This window comes from Papilio polytes, unplaced genomic scaffold (assembly GCF_000836215.1).
Source record: "Papilio polytes unplaced genomic scaffold, Ppol_1.0 DF824024.1, whole genome shotgun sequence".
NCBI classification, from domain to species: domain Eukaryota; kingdom Metazoa; phylum Arthropoda; class Insecta; order Lepidoptera; family Papilionidae; genus Papilio; species Papilio polytes.
This window is the reverse complement of record NW_013525180.1, coordinates 1,812,804-1,838,114: the sequence shown is the minus strand read 5'-3', so window position 1 is coordinate 1,838,114 and position 25,311 is coordinate 1,812,804. Positions and strand designations below refer to the sequence as shown.

Here is a 25,311-nt window from a genome sequence, read left to right as displayed (position 1 = left end):
AATATCGCACTAGTTAACAATGCATAAAACACACGGACCCTCGAAACTCATTAGCCTCTAGCGAAAATCAAACAATGTTCGACCTATTTTAATAAGATAGTCTGAAATCGGCTTTATTATTCGCCGCAAGAGCTTAGTAGGTTAAGTCCCAATACCGACATCTGCCGCTAAGAATTCCAATAATCCCTTAAAGAGTTTTTTCAAGCAAGTACATACAAGCCGATTAACAAAACCAGCTTAGTTTAAGTAGTGTAAATAATTTCTTAATATAAAATTTACGTCATAGTATATCGTAATACTCATAGTAAATAAAACCTACAATCTTCTTTGATATTAAAACGATAAAACAGATTAAACATTCCTTTACATCTCGGAGTAACTGATTAAGAGCCAGTATAAAACAAGGACGAAAAAGGTCAATACAAATTCGTTTGTCCCTTATTAGGAGTCCAGACAGGCGACAGTAGACGCGGGAGCTTTCGCTCACTCCCTTTGCGAATTTTTATTGGAACAGGGGCCTCCCCACTCTCTCCCCTTTTACCGAAATTGTAATTCAATAACGAATATTATTTAAATGGGTCGTCTGGTACAAATTAGGCTTGTTAAGTTATGTAAGAAAAATATTTATACATACTAAACCACTACGTACAGATCCATCCCCTTATATACATACCCTTTATTCTCAAACTGATTAAAATATAATTATTATTTTAAACTTCATAACCACATCGAAGATTCCGATAAAAATATTTTTTAATTCAGACGAAGTCGCCGTAACTAGCTAGTATAATAAGCCGGTACACAATGTTCAAGTAAATAAAATAATACACATAATGAAAAAGCTCCCGTCTGCTAAAACGTCGTGGGCGGACAGGCTTTCGTGATAATACCGATCAAAAGAAATTTCTGGAACCCGTCTAAGTAGGGAATGCGTGGGTGGTGAGTTTGCGTCCCGCAGCAGCGAAGCAATTTATCGACAATTTTTCTTTATATAACTTTAATAAAAGTTGGTGGAGCAACATTGGGATTTACTGAGAAATTATGCAATAAAATTTATATAGACCACGATAGACAGATGTTTTACGTAAAAATATTAGAAATTACCGAATAAGTATAAGCGTTTGTAATCAAAAATTGTAGTCAACCAACCCGCAGGGGGCCAGCGTGGTTGACTATGGCCTAGTCACCCCTTATTGCACCCTGGCCGGTTCGCTGCCGTGGGTGTTAGAAGCGGAAGTGCTGGCGGCCGTTCACGAGTGGCGTGAACGCAGAACTCTTCTCGACGGATCTCCGCCTCTAAGGGCGCAGATAGAGTCTTTCCGTGCCGAAAGGCGGAACGCGGCAGTGACCAGCTGGCAGCGCTGCCTCCGCGAGCCGCGTGCTGGTGCCAGGACAGTCGGGGCGATCTGTCCAGTGCTGGTGGCCTGGATGGAGAGGACGCACGGGGCGGTAACCTACCGTCTGGCGCAGGTGCTGTCGGGGCATGGCTGCTTCGGTAGTTATCTGCGCCGGATTGGGAGGGAGCCGTCCGCGCAGTGCCACCATTGCGACGGTTGTCCCGAGGACACTGCCCAGCACACGCTGGCGGAGTGTCCGGCGTGGACCCTACAAAGGCGGGATCTTGTGGCCGCAGTGGGCGGAGACCTGTCCCTGCCGGTCTTGATCAGGGCCATGACGGAGTCGGGTGCAGTCTGGAGGGCAGTCCAGGAGTACTGCGAAATAGTCATCAGACAAAAAGAGGAGGCGGGGAGGCTCAGGGAGGTGACCAGAGGGGACGCCAACCGCAGCCGCCGCAGAGGGGGCAGGAGAAGGGCTTTTGCCCGGACCCTACCACCTTGACCGTACTCGAGTGGCGAGATAAGGGGAAGCTCGCCACTCCGATAGAGTAGCAGAGGGCGCGTGGTTCTCCGCGCAAGAGTGGATTAACATCAGAGGAGGCGTAACCGCCAATCACCACCGGGGAGTGGATGAATACTTCTTGTGTGCCCAAACCCCGGTGCCCGGTGAAACGATGGAGACAGTGGGGTTTTAGTTGGTAGGCTCCCGTTTATCGGGAGAGAGCCCAACATAACCTCCGCGCCTTTCCCCTCTTAGGGCGCGGTGGTATGCGGTAACGCATTTCCCCATTTAAAAAAAAAAAAAAAAAGTCACCCCTTATTAGAGTAGGTTCCGAGCCCCTCGGTGGGGATGTATAGTGAGCTGGTGATGAATGATGAATGATGAATGATGAATGAATGAATGAATGTTTGTAATTTCCATTTAAAAGATATTTAGTTAATGCTTATTTCTATTTGACTGTTAAAATTATTTTTACGTGTCATTTAGATTATCTTGCACATAAAGTTTATGGAGTAAATTCTTAAGTCTGGAAGTATTAAGGCCACTAGGGAATACTCCCCTTAGGTAATATGAACTCAAAGCATGTAATTGGTATATCAAGAAGCCATTGTCAGTTTTCGCGTATTTCGCACGTTCCGTTAAAACGAAAGGTTTCTACTACCCGGGGTGTAGTACTTTGAAACCCTCTATCGGTATCTATAGATACTGGGATATACCCTCCGGTGTAGACATATAAAACTCAGTCTATTTACAACTAATAACATGTTTATATTTATGAAAGTGATAAGATACTTCTACTTGTACGCAATTATCTTACTAATAACTAAAAATGCGACAGTTTAGATGCATGGATATGCATATGCATGGATTATTTATTTATTTATGGACGGATAGATGTATGTTTGTTTGAGTTTGTAGCCAAAACTGCTGAATGGATCTCGATGAAATCGGGCATAGATGTAGAGCATACTCTGGAAGCTATAAGCTACTTAGTTTTGTTTTACTTTTAATTCCACGCGGACGGAGTCGCGGGCTAAAGCTAGTAACATATAATTTTATAGCAGTTTAAATACAGCACTTATATGCTCAATAAAATATACATTACATTGACTAGGCATTGGAAGATATAATTAAAATCTATGTTTTACGATCAATAATTAGAGCAATTATGAAACAAATGCAATCGCTACTGTGTTTGAAATGTAATTACGTTTTTCAGTGATCAAGGGAAATAGCCGGAACGTGTACGATCACATATATAAAACAGAAATAACGATATTGTACACTATTACATTGAAATAAGGACGATTTTTCAATAACATTTTGACGTTACGTTCGTACGTACATTTTTTATATCGGATGTAGAGACATCTTGTGCTTCATTTGCAGTAGATAATTGAGGTTTTTTTCAAATGTTTGGTTTGTGGTATTTTTATCTGGAATGATTTTATCTGTTCTTACCGAAATGGAAGGGACCAGGAGGAAAAAGAAGCGTTGGAAGACCTAATAAACGGTGGGCTGATGACATTACTGACAAAATAGGAAACGACTGGATGATGCTTGGGAGGGACAGAAGGGCATGGAAAACGGCGGAGGAGGCCTTTACCCAACACGGGATCCATATCTAAAACTAAGAAACTAACAATACTAACGCAAAAACTTGTACATACATTTTATAAGTCAATTACTAACAATACTAACAAATACTATGTAAATCAATTATAAAAATCTTAGATATGGAAATAAAGAGGCTTTATTATTATTTTTATCTAACTGGAAAATATCAAGTTTCTAGAATCTGTTCCTTATACGAACTTAACAATATTTCTTTGATTATTACGACATACTGCCACATTTTTGGCCTGTCTTACCGAATTATAAATTGTCTGATAACAATCCAACGTGTAAAATATGTGATGGAAATATCGGATTTTGTTACCTTATCTGACAGTGACGTCATTTTTAAGCTATCTGAGCAGTGGGACCTGTCCCAAGACCTTTAAGTCCCTTGTAGTTTATCACTTAGTCTAATAAATTGAAGAACGCGCATAGTAACTAATTGAGGACCCTAAGTCATAAAGTTAAATCTTGGATCGACATCTTAACATTTATCGTTGTTAATGTTAATTACAATATATTACCAGCAATCAGTGACATGAAATGGTAAGTTTTAGATGGCAGTCGCTCCTGACCGCTCCCCTGTCTACAAGAAAGCCGGAAGGATTTCAAACAATGCAGTCATTCACGCACCAAGCGAAGCGAAGCGTCAAGGGCCGTCGTTCCCTCGGGAAGTCGAATCATGGCACTCGATCGAGAACCTAAGGTAGGGGCTATCATTTAAGTTCCCACATATTTTATGCTAATAAGCGATTAAATCCTTATTTTTAAATTGTTTTTATTTGAATACAATTTACATTTACTTAAACAACGTGATTTACCTCAGCATTAGTTCAATTACACATTAAATATTCTTCCTATAAATTTGGATCTGCTTTGTTACGTCTTATTTATCTGAAGTAAACATTATCATAGGTTTAGTTAAAACTAGCCGTTAAATTAAAAAAAAAAACATATAGCCTATGTTACTCACTGATAACGTAGCTTTTTAATGGTGAAAGAATTTTTGAAATCGGCCTCGTAGTTTTTGAGTTATTTCAATACATACAAAAATAAAAATCTTTTCTCTTTATAATATTAGTGTAGATAATTACCAATTCTTTTATTCTATTTAAAAGAACTATGACAAAATTCTGTGTTTAGGTATATTTATAGGCAATATCCAATGTTACCTATTCTGCTCTTTTATGTGTCGAAACAAAACACTGCATAATTTACGTCAATGAACTTTATTTATAGCAAATACATTCGTATTATATCGTTTAAAAGAACCATTAAAGGAAAATATTGGAAACAACTCATTAATTGCGTGCATATTATATGTATATTCCTTATTTTTAACAAAGCTATATATATTTCCTGTTAGTATTAGTACCAATCGTACCAATATCCGCGACTATGCTACAGGATGTAACATAATTTGCCATTATAAATTCCAGTGTACCTAGGTGTACATATAAAGCCTGAATAAACTGCTATGTCAATGCACTGAGCTTTGTTCAGATTATAAAGAGCCAATTATTTCGGTCTGCACATGAAGGAAGAACGAATTAAAAATAAACATTGAATGCATTTATGTTATGACACGTTTACGTGTAAGCTTTCGCACGCGACTCCGTCCGCGTGGAATTAACAATAAACAAAAGTGAGTAGCCTATGTGTTCTTCCAAACTCCTCTACGTCTACGCCAAATTTAATCGAAATCCGTTCAGCCGTTTAGGCTACAAACTCTAACAAACATCCATCCATCCATCTAAACTTTCATATTTATAATATTAAATAAGTAAGATAATTTTTTAAGCAGATTTTCAGAACAGATAATAATTTTCAAGACTTTTATACGATTGTTATCGACGTATGTATGTATATTCTCTCACGTTAGTCATTACATTTATGAAGTAAATTTTCTCGACAAAGTTCTGATAAAATTCTAATGTTAAGAACGCTATAAAGAAAGCATCTTAAAGAGGGTCTCAATGAATAATACAGTATGTTTAATAACGCCATACATTATACAGGTTGTTTTCTCGAAGGAGCCCGCGGATACGTGAGCGCGCAAGATGAATGCGCCTCGACATAGTGATGTGCGTTTACTAATTTTATCGATAATATTAACTATTATTTTTTTAATATATTTACTGCAACAAAGAGGTTATAATGAAACCGTCAACTCCCTTACTTCAACTGCAAATGTTAGTGTAGTACATAATTGCGTTCTGGTCTGTAGGTTACTGTAAAAAGGCCTGATTACAAGTCTAAATATATCAACTTACGGTTCAGTAACTAATGTACTATAACACTTAAAAAAAACATGCCCAATTTTATTTTGCTAACTGGGTACTTGCTATCCATAGATGCAAATTTAAGAACTGAAACGAAATTTAAAAATTGAGTAACAAAAGAAAGATGAAGAGAAGTGGTACTACAAGATTAGATCATAATTAAATTTATGTAAGAAGTGGTCCCAAGAAAAAAAAAATAGTCCAGTTAGTATGGTTAAGGGTTTAGATTAGTAGTAGTTACCCATCCCTAGTAGATCCTGTCCACTAAGGAGACATTCCATTTACCTAATGTGGCAAACAATGCGCGCCGGCGGCCATGTGATGCTATTTCGGGAGCGCATTTCGACTGATGTTTTCTTTGAAGCAATCAGTTGCGTATCGATAAGAAACGCCCGCTGCGTGATATCGTTACTAAACTGAAATCTTTTGAACCACAGACCGCTTTTTGGCCAAAAACTAAGTTCGATTTTATTACAGACAGGACCGTGAGAAGTTTTTCTGTGCGCGGTTTATAAATGAGATTCTTGGTTTTGTACAGATGGTTTTTAACAAATGCTTTATTTTTTGTTTTAAATTACGCGGAGGAGTATTGATTTCTTCATGTGTACCTCATGTAAACTTAGTAGGTTTGATTTTAAAGATGAGTCATCAAATAACTTTTATTGAAGACAGTTTAATTAACTTAATATCCTTAATGGTGACCACATAATAAAACCCATTTCATCGTTTTTTAGATAAACAATCTGAATGCAAAAAAACAATCCCTCTCCCGAGCAGATTGCTTAAAGCGATACAATAATTATAGACAAGGCAGGTGTTTCAGGCACGCGAAGACCTGAGGAATGTACAGCTTGTCATAATAATAAATCATAGTTAATTATAAGCACAGAATCAGCGTTATATAATTTGCGAAAACATGACTATGCCTTAACTAAGGTTGAACAGATAGAATAGCAGACAGATAGATATATTTGTAGAAAGATCAAGAACGTCACAGATTAAGATCACAAAGGAACAAATCTTACTAATATCATAAAAGTGAAAATTTGGATTGATAGATGGATGTTTGTTAGAGTTTGAAACCTAAATGGCTGAACTTATATCGATTAAATTTTGAATACATGTAGAACATAGCCTGGAAGAACACATAGGCTAATTACATTCTTTTTTTAAACTAGAAGCGTTAACTCTAAATTGGATTGATGTCTTATTAGTATTTAAGTTTAAAAAAAAACAAAAAGTGACTGTTATTTAATGTTAATCACCTTCTAAAAGGAAGAGGTTCTCAATTAGTCTGTACGTATTAACCACGATTCATTGAGCACCATATTAGGTTTACTAAAAATGAATGGGCAGTGTCAAATTTGAAAATAGCACGAACGGTAATAGTAGAGTCCGTAATAATTGTACGGAAGTTCTCATTAGCATGCGCGTGCTTTGAATTGCGGTGTCCGTGACGTTACAAGAGCCGTCCGAATTGCAGATCACGTATGGGCGCGCCTCTCAAACAAACGATGTGGCAATGAAGAATGTTATTCGCTATATTTGACACAATTGGGGTACCAATTAAATTTCTTTAGTGATTACAGATTCAGTGATATTGTTAGGTGTTGCTTTTGGGCCTTTGTATTTTAGTGCAATTTGTAGATTGTTTATTGTAATACCAAGATGTCGTGACATTATCAATTGATATAATAAATTTTAGTAATGTACATGTATTCACAAATACAGTATAAATTATTTAAAAAAAAAACTACTAAGGCGTTTTTATATGCTTTTACTTTTAAATATCTCTACATTTTATTTTCGTTTGTCTATCTACAAGAGCCAAGTTAAGGTATTACATTTTTTTATTAAAATATATTACATATACATTTCTGTAAAGGTTCTACTGACACGTTTGATCACGTTAGCCTAGTTGCCTCTCACACGTGATTATATGGGCTTTAGTTCCATATCGCGTTGCCTCGGGCTCTGCTCGATGTCCTAGATAACCTCTACTGCAGCCTTAAGTCTGCATATAAGCTGTATATTATACGATCTTATAAAAATAAGCATGTGTACAAACACCTATACTATTATAATAAAGCGTAAACGCACACTTCTTTGTTGCCTAAGATGTCAGCAATTACAGCATACTTTTGGAATAACTCTTTTTTCATAAAAATTTCTACACTTGCGTCACGCTTTAAACTATATATATTAACGCCATTAAACTTATGGGGTAACCCTAAACCTTAATGTGGGAAAGAGACCATAAGTTGCTGCCAACATCAAGGACGCAAGATTGACATGGTTGTCATTTGTGCATTTGAATTTTGACATTTGCAATTGACAAATGTAAAAAATAAAATGAAGTTTCGAGAATTACACGCGGATGAAGCCATACGGGAACAGCTAGTATAGTATAAACTACAAGAAATACTAGTTTACATTGTATGGTCTTAAATGGCAATAAACATTCTGTACTGCGATAAATCTATAGGTTTTCTTATATCGCACGTTGTACAACCTTTTTCTAGGTTCTTTTATAAATAGATACTTAAACAACTTCCCGTACAAGATCGTTATAAGGAAGCTTTTAAGAGACAATTTACAATAATAATTGATGTTCCTTTTAAGATTGTTTTTTGTTTTACAAGCACAGTCAAGATGTGGCAAACGGGCTCGGAGTTCGCATTAATATTTTTTGCCCTTTATTGTCATGCTCAGAACTAAGGATTGTATATTACAACTAAAAATTTTGTAAAAATCTATTTCCTTGGTTCTTTTGTTAGTTAGTTTAAGTTAAAATCAAGCAAAAGACCATGCAATTTACTTCAATATCCTAGTTTGTTTAGAGGTAATTGAAAGCGAGAATGGATTTTTACCATATGTTTAAAGCTATTTTAACTTCTATTTATATTATTGTTATAACGTAGTCTATATTGCTATGATCTCGCTAACAAGAATGACCTGAGCTCGTTATTTTCAATAGCAGCATGTAATAAAAAATAACGATATTGTCTGAAGCTGTGCTAAAAGTTTTATATTAGATTTATGATGATACATTTTACTGCAACACATTTTTATTTAAATTACATATTTTGCGATTTAATATACCTAGGTGTCGCGACATGGCCATGAAATCTATACTATTATAATAAAGCGTAAACACATATTTCTTTGTTGCCTAAGATGTCAGCAATTACAGCATATTTTTGAATAATTCATTTTTTAATAGAAAGTCCTACACTTACGTTACGCTTAAGGCTGTATATTTTCGCGCCATTAAACTTCGGAGGTAAATATTTTGGATAAAAATAAACAAAACCCTAATGTGGGAAAGAGACCATAAGTTGCTGCCAACATCAAGGAAGCAAGGTTGCCATGGTTTGTCATCGTCATGTCATTTTGAAATTTACAATTGATAATTTGACACATGTCAACAATAAAATAAAATTTTCATAATTTTATGCGGATAAAGTCGCACGGGAACAGCTAGTTTATAATAAAACTGAGTAGTCTATGCGCTATAGTTTGGAAATATCCAACTCAGATCCAGATCAGTTATATGCTTTCAAACATCCATCCAAAATTATTACAGAGATATTTTTAAATTCAAATACAGCATTAATTTATGTAGCTTCTTATTGAATTCCGCTGGACACATTATTAATGTCGGTCTTTCTTGACTAATGAATGTTTCCGACAGATGAAATTATTAATACACTGTCTTCTTTGTGTTTCCTATTTGAGTCGATGAATAGTAGACTTAGATGTCACACCCTTGTCTAAATTTAAACTTATTATTGAATCTGTTTACTCTAAAAGGACTTAATACATTTTATGCTACTATTTTCTCTAAAATGCAAATTAGTGGCATTTAATGTGTTAAGAGAATACGCTTGAAAATAAAAGGTTTTAGATTAAAAATGACTCTTAAATAGGTACTGTATGAACGAATTGTTTGTTTGTTATAATCCGGAAAGTTTTAAAAAGTATGGTGAACCTACAAGAGATAAATTTCTTTCCACCTACAAGTGTTTTTACGAGGCAATTAGATAACAGTGATTTACTGCGAACAGAGCGGACGTACCGCGGGAGGTAAGTTCAAAACTGGTAGCCCACAAATAGACTTTAATATATGGACATTTAGCTTCGTGATAACCAAATATAAGGCAAGTAGAAAATCTTTCTAAATTTTTTTAGTACTTACTAGTAGTCATAGTTGCTGTAATCGACTCCTTACTAAATCGGTATACCTATGCCCATGTAAGATAATGAATTCTAATCCTACTAATTATATATGCGAAAGTTTAGATTAATGGATGTTTGTTACAGTTTGTAGCCTAAATTACTGAACAAACCTCGATGAAATTTACCATAGATGTAGAGTATAGTTTGGAAGAAATCATATGATTACTTTTTTATTCTACTCTAACGGAGTCGCGGGCAAAACATACAAAAAATCCACTATTAGTTTGATTATAATATTGATGGACTTTGTGCCACCTTACTGTGGCTATGTTTATGTAAAACGTCACGTGACTTCGCACGTCATTAAGCTTGCACTTGCAAGTAGCATCGTGTAAAAGGAAGGCTAATACAATACGAGTATAACGTATAGGGCACGTTATTGCAAAAAAGGTATCCGTTAGACCATACTGAGAACAATCACTTCGATACAAGCAATGTGCTGTTCGCATAATTGTGTATTCAAGTGCCAATAGCCTTATGGTTTGGGGTACGGACTACCGATATTGAGGGTTCGAATCTCGCCATTTGACTATTGTGAACCATATCCTAGCACAAGCCTAGAGTAGTATGAGAAAAATCTATTAATATTTTTATTAAAAAAAACACGTGCTTAAACCATGTTTGTAAGTGTCAGGAGGTAACACAGTAAATGCAAGATATTTTTTATAATAAAAATTAACCGAGGGAAATACTCAAACATAAAAATATAAAAAACATAAAAATAACACGGATTAAATGTATCCTCTTGTCTGTTATAATATATTATTTTTAAAAAAAAAACACAATTAGGTCCAAATAATAGGAAATTACGTATTGATAACCAGCTTACCCCTCTTGGTTATGGGTGTGAGATATATAGTTGTGTGCATCAATCATACTAATCATACTAATATTATAAATGCGAAAGTTTAGATGGATGGATGTTTGTTAGAGTTTGTAGCCTAAACAGCTGAACGGATTTCGATGAAATTTGGTATAGACGTAGAGGATAGTCTGGAAGAACAAGCAGTCGCGGGCGAAAGCTAGTATTAAATAATATGAGTGAGTTTATTACAGTTGTAACTTATAATATTTGTGAGTAAAAGTGTATTTAAAAAGCTCCATTTCAGTGTGAATTGACAATTAAGCTTTTTTTTAGAAAATGCATCACATTTTTCAGGTATTTTCAACTATTGTGACAGCATAAATAATAGTTTGCGAGGTGAACTCGGTCAACTGCGCAAATTTTCAACAAAACGACGCATGGTGTGCAGGTTTTTGTTATGTAGAACTTTTAACTGCCGGTTTCAAATTCACATTTTTGTATTGTCCATTTGAATTTTATATTGTAAAACCACTAAAACTTCCGTTGTTAGGCTTTAAATAACAATGGTGTCGTTGTAAAGTATATTTACGTGAATATAGCAACGATAAAAATCTGTACGAATTTTAAGAACGCGCCCCCACTTTGAACTAAATTATCGCACAACCGTTTAGTCTCCTTTTGATTCCTAAGACCTTTTATGGTGCGCACACTAATCGATTTTTAGTTGTGCAACTAATCAAATTGGCTGCGAAACAATCGACAATCGCACAACAGTTGTACGATGGTTTAGTCGAAGGTGTGCGCCCGCTCCACAACGACAAGGGCGGTTCAGATCTGCTGGATTTAATTGTAATATTTCAATTCTAGAGCATTTATATCAGATACTAAATTATTCGCACATTGACCAATAGACAAAATTTTCGCTTGCAAATTACGTGACCCTAATTTATATTAATTCACAAAATTGTCTAGTGGCCTAGAAAAATACACGTATCTCTCGTTGTAGGTAGCTTCCCACATCACCGTATCCTATCTTAGATGGATACTTACAAAGATTTGTTTTCGTATTAAACTCAATCGCATTGAGATAGGGTTCAAAATGGTTTGTTTTATAAGTATAATGTAATTTGTTGGTATGCAATCAACGGATGGATACAAACGAGAGCGTTCGCAGATTGAATAAAGCATTTAACCTCTTGACTTCGTGTCGTTACTGTTTAGTGCTAATATGTGCAAAAAATATTGGCAAGAATTAATTAACAACAGATCTTTAGTTTCTTATTTATACTTATTGAATCGATGTATTTAAGATTCGTTTTAGTCTTCGGTTTTTAATAAGTTTTATTAATTCTGTCTATGTGCCGGCATTCTCTCTAACAACGTAGTTATAATGCACTAGGACTAAGCCTTCGGAAACTCCTCGTTGTGCACGATTTGAGGCGTATAGAAAGCCATCACGAGTCACCACTCAAAAAACAAAAGCCGAAAGGGAGCACTCGCCTTTATCGAAAAGATACAACCATAGTTACGATGTAAGGGAAATGCGGTTCAGTACAAGCTAAGGGTGTGTTCACTGGAGCGGAACGGAAAAGGGCATACAAATGCTGTGAAAATCTAGGGGGTGCTTGTACTAAAGTTCAAAAGAGCTAAATTAAACACCATTTTAATTTTCCTTGTCTATACTAATATTATAAAGAGGAAAACTTTCGTCTGTTTGATTGTAATGAATAGGCTCAAAAACTACTGGGGCGATTTTAAAAATTCTTTCACCGTTAGAACGGTAATTTATCTTTGAGTAACATAGGCTATGTTTTACAATTTATTTAATTCCAAGCGGACGGATCGCAGGCGAAAACTAGTGTCATAATAAAAATAAACAGTAGTCGCAATTCTGATAAATGTTGAAGTACTTTGTATATACGATTTTAAAATCATCTAATTTCAAGTGACATTACATCTCTGATGACAGAATATCCTCTGATTACTCATTCATGTATCATAAAGCGTGATTAATGTATATTACAAATCTGATAACACGTTAGTAACTTCCCGTAATAAAATCCCGTAAAATATATACAGCTTTACAAATAAACGCGGTATAATTGCAAAATTTGTACTAATATTTGCTTATACTCAGCTTATTCTTAAGTTTAACTTCATACCGTGTTTATTTGTATGGCTGTTAGTTTTCTGGCTTCGATATAATAAAACAAGAAGCTTAGATTTTCATAAGTGTTTATATTTTATTATAGGCATATACGAGTATGTTGCTATCAGTATTTACAAGACAAGGACATTGTTGCCCATCTTTACCCTAAAAACAAAACAAATCTTGAAGAATTATCCTACATGTCGGAAGAGACTATGTAGCCTAAAAACTTACAATATTTGACGAATTGTATACAAATTTTCCTCGCTCGATGCAGCTAGGTAATGTTACCTAGGTTGTATGAACGAGGCTGTTCCATAAAGGCATACTTGAAACCTCATTAGCTTTAGTGGCATTTTAGTATTAACTATAACGAAATTGCTAGACAGGGAGTGGCTTTATAAACCGTCTAGCTAATATTTAAAACGTAGTAAATTTTAATTTTACATTACTAGTTTCTTAGGTACTTTTGTACGATCTTTCGGTATATGATTTTTAAATAATAAATGTTAATTTGTTATTAATTCAGAAGACTGAGATCTAGACAAAATCTAAAGTGAGATATATTTAAACTAACGTAACATTTAAAACGTATTGTTTTATTTCGTTTTAACTTTTTTTTAATTTGAACAGGACTATCAATGATATTTAAATAAGAAAAAATCTGTTAATTTTAAAACAAATGAATACGGTTACGTCATTCGATTCCTTCATGTTCTTTTGTATAGTTTTAAATTCACCATTCGAGTTCACTTCGCCGACGCTTGACATTTGACAGCGAAGGGTTTGAGAGAAGGGTTAGTGTAAACAAAACACTTCTAGCAGACACTTGTCCCGCATTATCGTCCTTTCATTGCCAAAGGATAAACGCATTTATATCCCACATTGATTCATACAACACATATCGCTTGGTAATATGACAGGCACTTTATATTTTAACTATCTGTTGCTCGCGTTTTCTTTTACGTGGAATTAGAAAATAAAAACATAGCCTATGTTACTGGCTGGATAATGGTGAAAGAATTTTTGAAATCGGTACAATAGTTTTTGAGTTATTACAATACATACAAAAATAAAAAATACAATCTTTCCTCTTTGTAATATTAGTATAGATATATTTTTTGATTTAATTTGATTGATGACTTATCGATGTCATTTATACAAATGTTTTTTGGACTTTGACAGAAGCAAGGCACAGGGTTATTTAAACCTCGATAACTCAAACCTCAGTAACTTAAAAACCTCTATAACTTCAAAAAATAATATGATCCCTTCCCATCAGAGCCCAAAACCTCTACAACCCTTGACCCTTGATAACTTAAAACCTCTATAACTTAACTTTTTTTGTGTTAACTTGGACTTTAACTTATCTAGGTTCTACTGTAATCAACTTTATTTGACCACACCTAAACCAATATCGTATTACAAATGTTTAAAAATAACCGTAAAGCAATTTGCTTGGAGATGATCAATTTATGGTTTCGAGAGCTTATTTAAATGTTACATTCATGGCGATAAATCTACTCGCTCTGCTATTAGCGTCGTAGCTAGAAAAAAAAAGTACGCAAGTGGGAATGTTATTTAACTTAGGGTTCGGTATAAAAATTATTAAATTTTCGAACAAAAATATGTTTTAGAGGTTGAAAGTATTTATTAACGACTGCAGTAAAATATTATATAAATCGAAAAGAATACATTTCTCTATACAAATATACAATTAACAGTTGGTTTCATCGTCTTGATTCTTAAAAAGTTTATAATAAACTTACTTTCGCCCGCGACTCCGTCCGCGTGGAATAAAAAAAACAAAAGTCAGTAGCCTTTGTGTTCTTCCAGACTATCCTCTACATCTATACCAAATTTCATCGAAATCCCTTCAGCCGTTTAGGCTACAAACTCAAACAAAGATCCATCGACTAAACTTTCGCATTTATAATATTAAGCATGACGATAAATACACCAATTAAACGAATAGAATAAATAAGGTAATGACAAAAAGTTAGATACATTTAGATATTAAATAAAAATTAGGAATATTAATTTAAAAATGTGCAGAACCCTAAACGTTTGATAAGGTGCAGTTCAGTAATGTAACATTGAAAATGTATCAGAACTCCTAGAACTGTAGCAGACGTTAAAATTATTGCCCTTTCATCGATAACGGTGTATTAATAATTTTAATGCCAATTCTAGGGTCAATGGTACGGACATGAAACGGTTGCACTTGTTAATAATTGATCTAAGATTATTTAATTATAATACACTAGCTGTTGCTCGCAACTTCTCCCGCGTGAAATTAAAAATAAATAAATAACATAGCCTGTTACTCCCTGATAACGTAGCTTTTTATTGATGAAAGAATTTTTTGAGTTATTTCAATACATACAAAAATACAAATATTTCCTCTTTATAATACTAGTGGGGAAGTATAGATGATCAAACATAGTATGCTATTTATTAATAGCTGATTTTTGGCTACCTTTTGTTATTTCAGACGTTAAATTCGAGTTATGCTAAGCTTTTGTTGTGTAGAATCTTGTGAGAAGAGAAATTTTTGGTATAATAATTAACGTTACTATCTATGGCATGTATAGGATAAGAAGTATAACATAAGGTCCTCAGATTCTGTACCTCGACTATTAAATTATATTATTTTAACTTAAATGTTGGAAAGTTAATTTTTTAACAATTTTATACTTATAGTTACATTAATGGATGCATCTTCCGTATGTATTCAAATACGTGTGGCTTAATAAACGTTTATTTTACTGGTATAGTATATGACACATTCGTTCTAGCGCAGGAAACGAAATCCGGTACCGGCTGACTGAGCAATGCTGCGAAATTGCTAGATCCTGAAATTGGGTCACACCTGAACTGCGGCACGGCCGCTCTAGATTCCCGTTGACCTATAATGCACTAGAATAAAGTTCCATTTGTTGAAAAATAGTCTTATTTGTCGTCTACACGAATATAGACTCCAATTATAAGACTTTAGAGTAAAAGATTATCCCTGGAAAATTAAAAGAAGTATGTGATTAAAGTCTTTTTTCCACAAAACCGATTTGTTTGAAGCATTTCGTGAAAACAATAATATTAAATCTAACCTTTTTACATGTTAGCTGCGTTTTTACGCACGGATTCAATATATTCTAAATCAAACACGTCAAACGATAATAAGGTATTAGGTTGCGATGTTTTTCCGCAGACTGCTTTATCTCTTACTATAGCAGAGATAAAGTATTGTTTAGACCTTATTAACTGACGCATTCAGAATCCTTTAATGCTATCTTTAGCATCCTCTTAGGGGAGATTTTCTTTCTTTCTTAAGGACTATACGACTGAGAGGCAGTAATTATTCTTATCACCTAAGTTCTGTTAAATCTTATTATTACAAAGCATTGTTAGGAATACAGCAGAGAGATATTTTTATTTTTAAAGCTCTTGTGAGCGGACTTAAGTTGCGGTGTAAACAATAAAAATGGACCCGAGTGCCCTCGGAGCTATTATTCTGTCATCGCCTTGCTCGCTCCTTACCCGGGCATGGCTTAGCTAATTGGGTCGCATTGTTGATGTAACCCAATTATTTTATTCATGGGAATCGCCTGCGGAAAATAGTCAAGTCAACTAAACTAAACTAGATAAATATAAACATGACTGAATTTCTAGAAAAATAAATGGATTATGATTAAAAAATTGTCGAAAAATTAAGATTCTTTAGTATACTCAGTAAACAAAAACAATAAAAAATATGCGTCATTTTCATATTTAAAATAGTTGCCATGTCTCTACTAGTAAGGAGGTTTAATGACTTTTGCAGTCTGTGTTCGTTGATTCCATAGACAAACTAATATGCAATCCAGCAACTGCTGAATTAATATCCAGCGCTGTGCTGTTCATGTAATCAAGTGTCGGGAAGTAGGTCGTGAACGCTCAAGTGCTGCATGGGAGCGCTTCACGCTTGATACGTATTGAAAGCCAATTGGTAGGTAATGGCTTTGGAGACTCGATTTGAAGATCGAAATCGTGTAAGGATTTTTCTTTTTGTTATTTTTAAGGAAATTACAGTGGATAGAGTGGTTAGCTAGACCGAGCCTACGTACAATGATTAAATACAAACATTTTAAAAAACGGGTGATATTATTAGAAACTACAACAAATTGATTATTGTCATTTACTTGTAGATTCATGACGACGAACATTGAATTTGTAATTTTGCCGTATTATAATACTAAGTACTAAATATTGAAATTAAAATGTTACACATATAGCAATGTTAAATAAGGTAAGCAATAAAGTGGGTTGCAGGGTACTCGAGGCGCGGAAGTGGCGGCTGCAGCACCCGACACCCAGCGCCCAACGCAGGGTTACTGAACTGACAAGTCGCTGATGGATAATTACATCAACACTGAGTCAAATTTAATTCTGATTTTTTTAAAATAAGCAACACTATAACCTAAACTTCATATAACCTGCGATATCATTAATTCGTCATTGAAAATTAAAAAAAACGTGCGTTATTGAAAAATAAACTTAAATCCTACCTAATCCATAAAAATTGCTTTATGTTTACATTTTCATTTAAAATATGTCTAAAAAAATTTACATTTTGATTTTGTAAAAACTTTTACCAATAAAATATTTGTGTTTGTAACGGTATTTGTATTTGATTTTATTTAGTAAGGTTTCATAGTAAAAAAAAAACTGAGACCAGAACATAGACTACGAAAATGTAAAGAATGGACTTGAAACCGTGGTAATTGAATATACTTCTTCACCTTTTCTTTGATGCAGGATCTGAGTTTCATTATTAAATACAGTGATTCAAGGTAAGGTCGGAATCAGTAGAACGGAAATGATTCCTACGCGGCGCTATCGGCGAGCCCTGCACTCGGTGCCAAGCCGCGCCCGTGCACTCGTAGCGCCCTTGCATGCACCATTACAGTGTAGGGTTGTCGCGGTTTTGTATATTTGTATCATAAATAAGCAATTGGATATACATCCTCGCTGTAATTGTACAAAACTATCTCAAATTTGAATGTTTGCTTGAGTTCCAAAGTTTATGAAATTGCTTGTGTGTATAAAATGTTTTAAACAGCAATGTTATATTCTAAATTCTAGAATTCTAAATAAAGAAAAAAGCAAATATAAATAAATATTGAAATACACGAAATCAAGTTCTCAGTAATAATCTAATCATTTATTCTTGTATATGTTAGTGTAAATTTAATTACAATGTTAAAACAAGATTAACATTTTTATTAGTAAAAATCTCAGTTGGCAGCCCTATCAATGGGCACAGTGCAACACAAGTCGACACGCATACATTTCCGCAGGCGACTCCAGCCGGAATGACAATCAGGCCATTGTCTATTGTAAACGAAGACCGCTCCACGGTATCCTTTGAGCTAAGGTCTGGTATACACGGATAGCTTCAAGCAATAGGAGTGCTTGAAGCTACCGATATCGACTGTTGAACCCTTGTATGCCTGGCTGCCGTTAGTGGCTGATCATAGATTCGATGTTACTTAGCTGACACATTAACGAACCCGGTGTACAATAACTATTTATTGAATATTTTCTGTGTATATTATTCTATAATAATTATTTAAGACTAACTTTCGCACGCGACTCCATTAACTTGGGATTGAAAAAAAACAAAACTTAGTAGCCTATGTGTTCTTCCAGAATATGCTCTACATCTATGTCAAATTTCATCGAAAACCGTTCAGCCGTTTAGGCTACAAACTCTAACAAACATTCATCCATCCATCTATCTAAACTTTCTCATTTATATTAGTAAGAAGTAAGATAAGATTTTAATTAATTATTCATGATATTGTTCGAAGTTCATGTAATAATATTGAACATTTGTTTACGTGACACTTTTTTCCTTGTTATATTGTCTAAAACTTGTATGCGAGGGAATGTACAAAATTTATATCGTCTCTTGGATTACTGTTTTGTTTACTCAGTGCTTTGTTCCATCCAAGTTACCTTAATATAGTTTGCAAACTTTGCCAAAGCCGGCATAATTTATTACACGTAAGTTCATCAAGATCGATAACTTAGTTTCTTGTTTTATGCATTTCCTTGATTAAAATATTTCCTATACAACATTCCTGATTTGGATGAAAAGTGATATGGCATTTCCTTCCATTCATATGCCAATGAAGTGTTTTGGAAATCAGTTAATTTTTAATAGCATGAAAAAGTAATATAGACTTTTACCTTGCTTATATTATCCTTCTGATGTTAAAACTCGTTTCACGGTTGCCTCATGTTTGTAAAATCTGAAAATGAAAAAAAAAAGTTAGTTAACTTACAAGATACGTAGATGACAGAGCTTTACGTAAACGACTATGAAATAAGTATAATAAAAACACGATTTTAAAAATGGGTTTGTAACGAATTACAACAAAGAAAAAGTATGAAAAGCTTTATTTCAAAACTATGTAAATGGAAATTCCATTGAAAGTCAAAAGTGGCCCAATCCGGTGTAGGTAAGGGAGGTAAAAAGGGGGATTCAGTTCGGCGCATTGCTACCCCGGATCGTGGCTTAGTGCAGGAAATCCGACAGGGAACGCAAAACGGGAGTGGAAAAGAAAAACGTTTCTGTTATTTGGCTGATGTTAAAAACAATTGAAGCTTCAATTAAAACAAAAAGTATAGCCGGTTTTTGTTTTTTTTAATAAATTATTGTTATTTACTGATGGTTTAGTCCTTACATTATCCAGATTCACTTAATTTAGCTGTACATTGCGGAAACATGATAAAAACAAAATGTCATCATTATTTATTTTATGAAACAGAAATAGCAACTTATTTATGTAATGTTTCGACAGTGGAAACCCGTTGAAAAAATTGATATGTAGAAAACATAAACCGTAGATTTAAATCCGGTGATCCAAATGAGAGTAAATTGAGGTGGTATACGACGGAAATACTCCGACCATGCGCTTGCAGGTGATATCAAATATTGAATTTGACTCGGAGTTTGCTATGGAGACCATGTTTATTGTAAACATAGGACAGATGCTATAGGGTTAATTTTAGAATAGCACGGGTGGCCTTGAAGTTGTAATACTAGATAATGCCTTTTCATTCCCTTTGATAAAACAGAGATAGCTTTCATGTCCAAATGTGTTGAAATTCATATATCATTTCCTCGCTTTTTGATAGAATTTGATATTAACATATTGACATAATAACCCATATGTATGTTTTAAAAAGAACGTATACAAATTATTTTAGAAGAAACTTACTGGTTACATAAGTTTGTGGTTACCCTATCCGTGCTTGAGATGTCTAAGTTCGAATGCAATTTCCTGCGGTGTTGATTTTTACGTAACACAGGAAATGGGATATTTTATTGGTAAAGACTTATCGATCACGTCATATATAAATACGGTAGAGTAGAAAGGAAAATCTTCATACACACCAGACGAAAGTTTTTTAATACAAGACTTACGAGAGATTGAAGGCGTTCAAGTTATAATTAACGTGAAATTCTGCTGCTTGGTTAAAACATAACATTTTCATTATTTTCAAGGACAAAGGGGGTGACAATAAGTTTTATGAGATTAATTCGGATTTTTCTAAAAAAACAACAAAACAATAATCAGCCACAGAGAAAGTTTAACAAACATCCAACCGTCACAGGTAACCACACGAGAGAAACGAGCATATTATAAATTCATTACACAGTTGTTAAGCGAAAAAATTATAATTTTGTGGGCGACAGTTCCTCTGCGACGCGCGCACCGGAAAATGGCCGCGGCACCACGCATTCGACGCGGTTTATTTTTCGGACGAGGTTCCTGAACTCTGGTGTTTGTGTTATGAATATTAAAGATAAAAATGTAGTAATGTAGACGCTGTATTTAATAACGCGAAATTATTTCGGAATTGTATTATATTTTTTAGTAGTCACGCGACTAGTTTTTTGTTCTTTATTTCAAAACTTTTAAAAATATTTAATTACACATTCCCGCCAAAACACTTACGTTGTATAGCATGCACATTAAGATGAAATAATGAAAAATAGAAAATCGTAAGTTTACATATTGAAATTATCGGAAATTAATCAAATTGGTAAATTACTAAATTTTGGCACAACCCCAATTGGTCGTAGTACAATTCCAAACATCTAATATAATAAATTCGAAAGTTAAGATGGTTGGACAAATGGATGCTTGTTAGAGTTTGTAGCCTAAACTGCGGAACGGATCTCGACGAAATTTAGCAAAGATGTAGAAGATAGTCTGACCACCACGAACCTGAACACCACGCAGACGAAGTCGCGGGCGAAAGTTACTAAATCCATAAAATGTTAGTGACCACATCAATTGATCTTTGTTCATGTGACAGCTTTATGACAACATACTCTTGTACTTAATATCTACAATACATTGATATGCATAAAAGTTATCCGCAGATAAAATATATGCTATCCCTTTATTCTCTCTATAAAAAATGAAATAACAATTGTTTGTAAAGGTATAGTTGCGGACACAAATTAAGGGAGCAATTTGGTTTTAGAAACACAATCTAGTCTGTATTTAATTCTGTCTCAGTATTTTAGTTTTCGTATAAACACTTTAACGCGTAAGTACGTAAAAAGGGTGCCTCCCTCATGTCAAGGAAAATGCAACTTATTGCGCATTTCAGTAACGTAGGGGAGAAAATTAATTAGGTAATTAGAAGGGGTCCATGAGGACGTGAAGGTTTATTTTAAAGGATTTTTAACTTTGATGTTCAACATTTTAAAAAATGAAAATGTTTTTATTCGATGTTTCATTTTACAAAATTAAATTAAATTCTAGTAATAAGAATATAAAAACCTCCTATGGAGGTGTCTGGCCTTCTGTTTTACAATGACCTTGCAGAATATGATCGTAAGTTACCTCCCCAAACAACCTACATAATAAACTTGGAAGATGCAAATTTTATTTTACGTTTGAAAACATATTCTGTCCTCACTTTATGGGCGCGCTGCTCGTCTTTTATATATTTTATCCATGCGTTTTGTTAATGACAACTTTATAGTTTTACAACTAACATTCCGTCAACTTTCTACAATTTTAAAAGAAATAAGAAAGTAAAAATTCAAAATTTGTACCAAAAGGAAGTTTAATTTGACTCTTTTGCTGTTCAATAAACACTTTGCAAAATTCATTATTTACTTCTAGAATATGTCGTGTTATAAATAAGTTATCTAAGTAATATCTCTTAATTATTATTTAGATGTAATAAAAGTACGTTAACAATAAAAGACTTTATGACTTGTACTTCATATATAATTTGTAGAAAATTATTCCGACAACATGAAAATAGTAACAATAACGAAAAATAGAGTCCATATGAAGTGTAGCGTAAGTTATGATTACAAAAAGAAAAGCGACCGCAGACACGTCGTGTACAAGTTTCGCTTCAATCAAGCCTTTCTTTGTAGTCTTGTAAGGATCTGTAAAGCATCCTTTTCAGTTGTCAGGAATCGCAGTGCAGTTTTAATAAAGGCCATTCGTTATTTTATTTTGTACTAGCTATTGCTCGCGATTTCTTCCGGGTAAAATTAAATATATCCTATGTTACTTACAGATAAATTACCTTTCTAACGGTAAAGTAATTTATAAAATCAGCCCAGTAGTTTTTGAGTTATTGCAATACATAAAATACAAATCTTTCCTCTTTATAATATTAGGACAGATTAGTATAGATTCATGTAAAGCTAGAACACTACGTTATGTAAATTTTAACATCTTCATCATGAAAACAGGCGTGAAGTGGAAGCAACTCCGCGTTTCGTCTGATGAGTGTGGTGCCGGAGGCCTAATTTTAGTCCCTTTTCCTTTCCACCCTTTTCTTAAGAGGAAAGGATGGGAGGAAAAAATGGATTGGACGGTGAAGGAGATGCATAGAAAGGAGAAATGTCCTCTTTATGTGCGTCTCCTCCACCGTCAATTAGGGTAGGCAACGCATCTACAATAGCGGATGTTTATGGGCAGCAGTCGCTTTCCATTTCGGTGGATTCAGGTGGCCGCTTGCTCGTTTGCCACCTCAAATTATAAAAAAAAAAATCTTACTAACATCATTAATGCGAAGGTTTAGATGGATGTTTGTTAGAGTTTGTAGCCTAAACTGCTAAATGGACCTCGAAGGTATTGGGCATATATGTAAAGGATAGTCCGTAAGAATACATAGGCGACTTTTGATTTTTTTTAATTCCACGCGCATGGAGATGCGGGCTAAAATTAGTGATTTTATAAAAGTTTGCTTGTCCGGGATACGCATAGGTTTTTATTTGCTCTTTAAACGTTTCATAATTATATGGTGATAGAATTTTTGATATCAATCCTGTAGTTTTTGAGTTACAAACATAAATATAGAAATCTTTCTTCGTAGAGTTCGATACTTCATGGTAATACCATAATCAAACTTAGATCGTCATAGCACTGTGTCTATGTAGCTAAAAGACAGTGGCCTGCAGATCCACTTTCTCCGGTACCATTGGGAGTTGTCCAGCGGAAATTGCTCATTGCTGCAGAGTTTTTAATGACTACTTCCCCAAGCTTAATGAGTCAGCGCTCGTTCAGAATCGTGGGTATAAATACACTTTTACTCAACGTTATCGAATTACAGGGTTCAATAAATTAGTTGCTCTACTAAGTGATTTTTGATCAACATATCCTGCGTTTGCGTTCAAATTACAATCCGAAATCTGTTTACCATAGCAAATGCACATTTATAATTAAAATTTAAAAATGTTTGGGGTAAAACATTTTTGTCACTTAACATAATAACATTTCAAAATTAAAATTGTCACTAAATATATCTAAAAGCTAAATATGTTAATAGCCAATTATGGTATTGGAATTTCATCTGTTCATACTTCATTATTAAATTTGTTCATAGCGATAAAAGTTACATGGATAGACTAGCTTTCGCCTGCGATTCCATTCGCGTGGAATTAAAAAAAACTAAGTAGCTTATGTGTTCTTCCAGACGGTAATCTACATCTATGCCAAATTTCATCAAGATCGGTTCAGCCGTTTAGGCTACAAACTCTAACAAACATCCTTCCTAGATGGAAGGAGAACTTTCGTATTTATAATATTAGTAAGACTTAATCGTATTTTCTCCGGAAAGTTTTACAAGTACATTCACCCAAATGAAAAACTAAATAGAACTAAGCTCAATAGAAAAAAAAGATGTAAATGTTAACACAATTCTATGTAATTACGAGGTGAGTACTCTTACAGTGGGCAACATAATTACATCATATCTCGTCACTAGTGTACACTATTATAACCTTTATAGTATTAACGTAAGGAGGGAAATGGCGTGCATCATTTATGTAAGTGCATAGATAGGTGCGCTCAGTATTTGCATGGCGTGCAGTCACGCGAATGTCTCTGCATTCGGCCATTTTCTATTGAACCATCACTTCTACGGTTATTTAAAGAAAAGTAACTAGCAGTGTATTACAAAATTCAAGAATCAACCATGTTTTGTAGACTAAAAATGAGCTAAATATGTAATATCTTCTGATACAATATTTAATTCATATTATTTAAAAGCGTGCTCACAACTTTGACTAAACTAACAGCTTGTATGGAGGTGCGCAGACTATTTAATTTTTGTACCACTAAACAGTTGAATTTGCTGCGAAACAATCTACAATCGCACAACAGTTGTGCGAGAGTTTAGTCTAAAGTGTTCCTTGTCGAAGCGCTTAAATAAAATCGTGTCATCACTTTCATTCTATATGAAAAATACAGAGATAACGTATTTGAAAGCAAGTTTTTGTGTAGTGGAAACTCTATTGTTTGTCTTAGTTATTGATCGGCAGTAAACATAGTTGCAGGATAGACTTCTTAAAAGTAACTGTTTCACAGCAACGCAAACACAATATATCTTTATGCAAGGTTTCTGAAGTTTCTATTTAATTTGTCATTACCTAGCGATTGATTAGTGTAAGATTAACATAAGTTTAACGGTGTAAAACCCAAGTTAAGTTCGGAAACGCATTTTACGAAGTTATCGAACCAAAAATACTAATGGTAAAATGTAGCGAGGAAACCCGCCTTTAGACATAGAACAGTTCGAATAAGCAGTTGTCGCTCTTACAGTCTGTCTTCGACCACACTGACCGCAACTGCACAATCACATTTAATCGCTAGAATTGCAACTTTCAATCTGGTAGCTGAGAAATCTAAGCCTATCACTGCCGCAAAAAGAGCCTTTAAATGTCCACTAATAGTATCTAAACTAACAGTTTTTTTTTTGACAGGATGTCCATTGTTTACCTTTTTTTTTTTTTTTTTTTTTTTTTTTTTTTTTTTTTTTTTTTTTTTTTTTTTTTTTTTTTTTTTTTTTTT

The 25,311-nt window shown here is 34.3% G+C and overlaps 1 protein-coding gene across 1 annotated transcript in view; it reads right to left on the bottom strand.

The window, feature by feature from the left end:
* Positions 1 to 25,311, bottom strand: part of LOC106101085 (myosin-I heavy chain-like) — a 76,279-nt gene that overhangs the window by 30,252 nt on the left and 20,716 nt on the right. Inside the window, exon 2 of the mRNA XM_013280190.1 lies at positions 19,163 to 19,224. The gene's annotated coding sequence lies outside the window, so the exon portion shown is untranslated. The remainder of the gene's footprint in view (positions 1 to 19,162; positions 19,225 to 25,311) is intronic.